Source organism: Macrotis lagotis, chromosome 8 (genome assembly GCF_037893015.1).
Source record: "Macrotis lagotis isolate mMagLag1 chromosome 8, bilby.v1.9.chrom.fasta, whole genome shotgun sequence".
NCBI classification, from domain to species: domain Eukaryota; kingdom Metazoa; phylum Chordata; class Mammalia; order Peramelemorphia; family Peramelidae; genus Macrotis; species Macrotis lagotis.
The window spans coordinates 19,985,969-19,992,127 of record NC_133665.1 but is presented as its reverse complement, the minus strand read 5'-3'; the positions used below and the strand labels follow the sequence as shown (position 1 = coordinate 19,992,127).

Sequence of the window (6,159 nt, the reverse complement as noted above, 5' to 3'; positions counted from 1 at the left end):
CTGAGGGCATAACTCAGGAACATGACTTAAACTATCCTGAATGAAACATTCAGATCTCTTCCACTTACTATTTTTTAAATCTGCTTATGTTTTTATTTTTATTTTTAATTTTATTTTTCCAATTACACAAAAAGATAGCTTTCATTATTCATCTTTTTGTAAGCTTTTGAGTTCCACATTTTCCACCAATTTCTTTCCTCTCCCCTACCCATGGCAGCATTCAATCTGATATAGATTGTGTTTAACATTTCCCATCAGTCATGTTGTGAAAGAAGAATTAGAACTAAAGGGAAAAAAAAAACTAAGAGAAGGAAAGAAAAAATATAAGAGAAGTTTTAAAAAGTAAAAATAGTATGCTTTGCTCTGCAGGCAGACTCCATATTTTTTTCTCTGGATGTGGATAGCATTTTCCATCACAATTCTTTAGGATTGATCAAGGAGATCACTGAACTGTTAAGTCTATCATAGCTGATCATACCACTTAACTATTTATGCAAAATCTTTTTTTACCTCTTAGAGATTTTGTTTCCCCATCAGTTAAAGAAGAAAATCTGATTTTGGACCTCTAAGATTCCTTTCCTTTGATCTGTATCAGATGTCAGTTATTTTCTTTGAAGTCAAGGAGATCTTCCCTCTCAGACTTACCTAGAGACAAAGGCTGAATTCCTTGTTCACAAGGTAAGATGACAGTTCCTCCTTGAGTCAACTTAAAGCTTTTCCTGTTCTCAGACCTGTCCTGAGAAGTTGGAAGGAGTGTTTGGCTTCCTAGAAGCAGGGAATGGGTTGGGGGTGGAGGGTAAGAAGAAATCTAAAACCTGACACCAAAAATGGAAAATGGCACTAACATCTTCCCTCGCCATCCCACCACCATGGGAAAAAGAAAAGCTTGAACATGTCTGGTTTTCTAGTCTTACACGAGAATCAAAGAATTTAGGATGATTTTATAATCCTGTTTATCTGTGTCACATAGTCAAATCTAGTCCTTAAAAGTCCTTAAAAGAGTTAAGGCAACTCTGTCTCTTTAAAAAGGTGGAGACTTATAAATAAGTGTCATTTAATGGATAATAAATAATCCAAACACTAGACCTGGAGTCAGGAAGTCCCTGAGTTGGAATCCTGCCTCAAATACTTGCTATCCATTTAACTCTGGTCAAGTCATTCAGCTTTTCCTGTTTGAGCTCCTTTCATCTGTAAAATAGGTATAATAATAGTAACAGACATGAGATGAAGATCAAATGAGATGACTTGCTAACTTTAAAGCATTCTATAAATGCTAGATATTATTATTATTAATAATGCATATATTGTCAGACAGTTGCTAGTTTGACTTGTTTTACTGAACTGCTCCACCCCCCCTTTTAAAAAATATTTTTAGGGACAGCTAGCTAGGTAGCACTGAAGATAGAATACCAGACCAAGAGTCAGGAGGGCCTGTTCTCAGATACTTGACATTTGCTCACAGTGGGACCTTGGGCAAGTCAGCTTATTGTCTGCCCCCCCAAAAAAAAATTGTGCCCAACTTGAGGTAGAATCCTCTATGGTTGGTTTAATCAGCCACAGCTGGACTGACTGTACCTGACCCCCAATATTATGATGTCATTTTGGTTCTGTTCAAGAACCAAGGACAACCATCAAAAATAGTTTTTACAAAGAATGGTTCAGTGAGTAGGAAAAGAAAGAATATTTTCATATGTAAAGTAATATTAAAAACAAAAAATATATAGTTTTAAATTAGTTTAGACCATCAACTAGCTGGAATTCACTGCTAAAGGAAGAGGTCAAATAGTGGCCCCATCACTGTGTGGGGTCCTTCTATGTTCTATGGTCTTACACCACACAGATTTTTACATCAGTCTGCCTTATAAATGTATGTTCTGGGACACCAGGAATGAAAAGGTATTTATGGTTCAGTACACACCATTCCTTACTAATGAAAACATAAAGCACTGCGCTAGTCCTGATGGTGGTAGGTCAAGTTTCCTTCAGTTAAATTACTTCAGAATTGACTAGATCATCCAGGGTCAGAGCATTCTCGTCTTTCTTTTCTGTTTGCCTTTCAAGCATTCCCATCTTTTATTTTCCTTTCTTTTTCCAACTTTTTTTTTTTAAAGCAATTCTATCTGTTATCTGAATGACCATCACTAAGAAGAGAATGTTACTTCTCAACAGGATGGAACAATAGATAAAATGCCATTCCAGGATTCAGAAAGACTGGAATGCAAATCTAGCTTCAGACTGTATTTGTGGAAGGCCCTAAGAACATTATTAGATTTAGATTTGATGAAATATTTATCAAGATTTGAAAATACAAATAAGGGGGGCGGCTAGGTGGCGCAGTGGATAGAGCACCAGTCTTGGAGTCAGGAGTACCTGAGTTCAAATCCAGCCTCAGACACTTAATAATTACCTAGCTGTGTGGCCTTGGGCAAGCCACTTAACCCTATTTGCTTTGCAAAATCCTAAAAAAAAAAATACAAATAAAGCAAAAATAATAATGGCTAGCATTTACAAGGTTCTTTGAGGTTTATAAATATTATCTTATTTAATAATAGTAATTGTCAACATGAGTGCCTAATATGTGCAAAGCATTGTATAAATATCTCATCTGATCCTCACCACAACCCTAGGAAGTAAATGGTATTATGATCTCCATTTTATAAATAAGAAAATTAAAGTGGACAGAAATTAAGTGATTTGCCTAGTCATAGAACCAAAAAGTGTCTGAGGCTGGATTTGAATTCCAGTCTTTTTGACTGTATTTGCTACTGCATCAAAGGAAGATAGTCCCTGCTCTTAATGAGTTTAAATTCTAAGAAAAACATTAACATAAAATGGAGCTGAAAAGGAGGGAGAGGAAAATGGTCTCACATTGAGCTAAAGCTGAGCTGGTAAGAAGTGAAAATAACCAGAATGGATATTTCCTCATCTGGAAATTCCAATCCTAGGATGCCATTGGATGAATACTGCTGAGTTAGAGCTGGGAAGAAGGTAGGAAAGTCCAGAGCCAGGAGCTAGGTCAAGTTAGAAGCTCCCAATCCCTTTATTGGGGTTGTAATTTGTTCTGATGACAATCACTTACTTTTCTTTGGCCAGGTGACTCTAATGATGTTCTCCAACAGAACTAGGGAGGCTAAGACCCTGGCACCTCTAGAGAGGTTAACTCATGTGTTTTCTGATAAAGCACCAAGCACATTATTCAGAACTTGCCCAAGTCTGGTAATTAATCAGGGTAGTAAGACAAAAAATTTATGATTTGAAAGTTTGTGATACCCAAGGTAAAATCCATGGTCTACTAAAAGGTAGGAATGTAGAAAATTCATTCATATTGCTTCTTGTACCATCACTGCATGGAAAGGTTTAAGTCTGGAGTCAGAAAATAAAAATGGAATGAGCCACCTTGATAAAGTCATGGATTTCCCAAGGAATCTGGAGGTTTTAAAGAAGAGATCAGATACCATCTTTGTTGGGCATGTTATAAAGCAAATTTTTCCATTGTTGTTTTAAAGCTGGAACTAGATGATCCCTGCACACTATGAAATCCTGTATATAGACCCCCGGCCCGTCCCTCCTCCTCCTGCCGCACTCAGCCCATCTCCAGAGCCTCGGCTTCCTGCCTCCTCGGCCAGCATGGAGGAGGAGTGCAGGGTCCTGTCCATCCAGAGCCACGTCATCCGGGGCTACGTGGGTAACCGGGCGGCCACCTACCCCTTACAAGTTTTGGGATTTGAAATTGACACAGTGAATTCAGTCCAGTTTTCAAATCACACAGGTTATCCATACTGGAAAGGTCAGGTGTTAAATTCAAATGAACTTCATGAGCTATATGAAGGACTTAAGCTGAACAATGTAAATAAGTATGACTATGTTCTCACAGGTTACACAAGAGACAAATCATTCCTTGCAATGGTAGTTGACATAATCCGAGAGCTGAAGCAGCAGAACTCCAATTTGGTATATGTATGTGATCCCGTGATGGGTGACAAGTGGAATGGAGAAGGTTCTATGTATGTTCCAGCAGATCTTCTTCCAGTTTACAAAGAAAAAGTCGTGCCTCTAGCAGATACCATAACTCCAAACCAGTTTGAGGCTGAGTTACTCACTGGAAAAAAGATTTCTTCACAAGAAGAGGCATTAGAGGTAATGGATATACTTCATTCTATGGGACCAGAGACTGTAGTTATCACCAGTTCTGACTTGCCAGCTTCTTCAGGCAACAACTACCTGATTGCTCTAGGAAGTCAGAGGAAACAAAAACCAGATGGCACAAAAGTGACAAAAAGAATCAAAATGGAAATTCAGAAAGTGGATGCAGTCTTTGTGGGAACAGGAGACTTATTTGCTGCCATGTTCTTGTCTTGGACACACAAACACCCAAATAATTTCAAGGTGGCTTGTGAAAAGACAGTGTCAGCCATGCACCATGTTCTTCAGAGGACTATTCAAAGTGCCAAAGCACAAGCTGGAAGAGAAAAGAAGCCCAGGGAGCCAAGATGGTGACATGAAGGGATCGAGTCTTAAGAGCTCTCTGATAAAAACTCATAAACTAAGGACTCTAACTAAACTTTCGAGAGACAGAACCTACAAAGGGACCCAGTGAGGCAGTTCTCCTACTCAAGGTAACCTGGAAAAGAGCAGAAAGGCTCTGCTCCCCGGGGTCGGAGGGGTGGCCCGCCAGATGGGTGGCCCGTCAGAGCCAAAGAACTTCAGCCTCCCGGAGGCAGCCCCAGGGCAGTGGGAGCCGTGGCTCACAGCAGCGGGGGAGTCTCCTGAGCTGCACCCCGGGGGAGCATCGGCACAAAGTGGGGGAACAGTGGGGGACCTCTGCCAGAGAGAGCATGTGGAGCCCAGCCCTCGGGGCACACAGGGAGCAGCTTGGTCTTTTGGCAGCCTAGACCCGGAAACAGAAGCAGGAGGAGCCAGTAAGCAGGAGCCCCCAGGGCATGAGCCCATTGAGCTGAGGGAGGGGAGTGAAGAGAGACTGCCCAGCTCTGTCCTCTGCCCCTGGAACAGGACTCTGGGGGTCTGACCACATTCAGATCCTGATCCCAGTCTAGGCCCCCCCATAGAATAACAGGGGCCCCAACCTCAGCCCCGTGGCAGAGGGGGGCGCTTATGTTCATTCACAGACCAGGAGGGAGGACAGAACCTCACACACTGAGACCCTTGTGGGAGTGTCCCAAAAGCTCAGGAAGCACCCCAAAAAACAGGCTTAGGCTGGGAAAATGAACAAGCAAAGAAACAAGAGGAAGACCATTGAGAAATATTTTGCAAATGAGCCCAAGAAGGATCAAAATACTCAGTCTGAAGATGAGGAAGCACAAGCTCCTGCATCTAAAGACTCCAAGAAAAACAGAAATTGGGCTCAGGCTATGATAGAGCTCAAAAAAGACTTTGAAAATCAAATGAGGGAGTTGGAAGAAAAACTGGGAAAAGAAAGGAGAGAGATGCAGGAAAAGCATGAAAATGAAGTCAGAAGCTTAGTCAAGGAAATCCAAAAAAATGTTGAAGAAAATAGCATGCTAAAAAACAGCTTAGGTCAAATGGATAAAACAGTTCAAAAAGTTATTGAGGAGAAGAATGATTTAAAAAGCAGAACTGGCCAGATGGAAAAAGAGATAAGAAAGCTCTCTGAGGAAAACAAATCCTTCAGACAAAGAATAGAACTCAGGCAGATTGATGAATTTATGAGAAATCAGGACTCAATATTTCAAAACCAAAAGAATGAAAAATTAAAAGAAAATGTGAAACATCTCATTGAAAAAAACAACTGATATGGAAAACAGATTTAGGAAAGATAATTTTAAAATTATTGGAATACCTGAAAGTCATGATCAGAAAAAGAGCCTTGACATCATTTTCAAAGAATTACTACAGGAAAATTGCCCTAATATCCTAGAAGCAGAGGGCAAAAAATAGAAATGGAGAGAATCCACCAATCCCCCTGAGAAAGAGATCCCAAAAAACCAACCCCCAGGAATATTATAGCCAAGTTCCATAACTCCTAAGTCAAAGAGAAAATATTACAAGCAACAGTCAGGATCACACAGGACTTAGCAGTAACTACATTAAAAGCTCATAGGGCTTGGAATATAATATACCAGAAGGCAAAAGAGCTTAGAATGCAACTGAGAATCAACTACCCAGCAAAACTGAATGTCC

At 40.3% G+C, this 6,159-nt stretch overlaps 1 pseudogene; it reads left to right on the top strand.

The window, feature by feature from the left end:
* The first annotated feature begins 3,627 nt into the window (after positions 1 to 3,627).
* Positions 3,628 to 4,497, top strand: LOC141495135 (pyridoxal kinase pseudogene; annotated as a pseudogene).
* Positions 4,498 to 6,159: the final 1,662 nt, after the last annotated feature.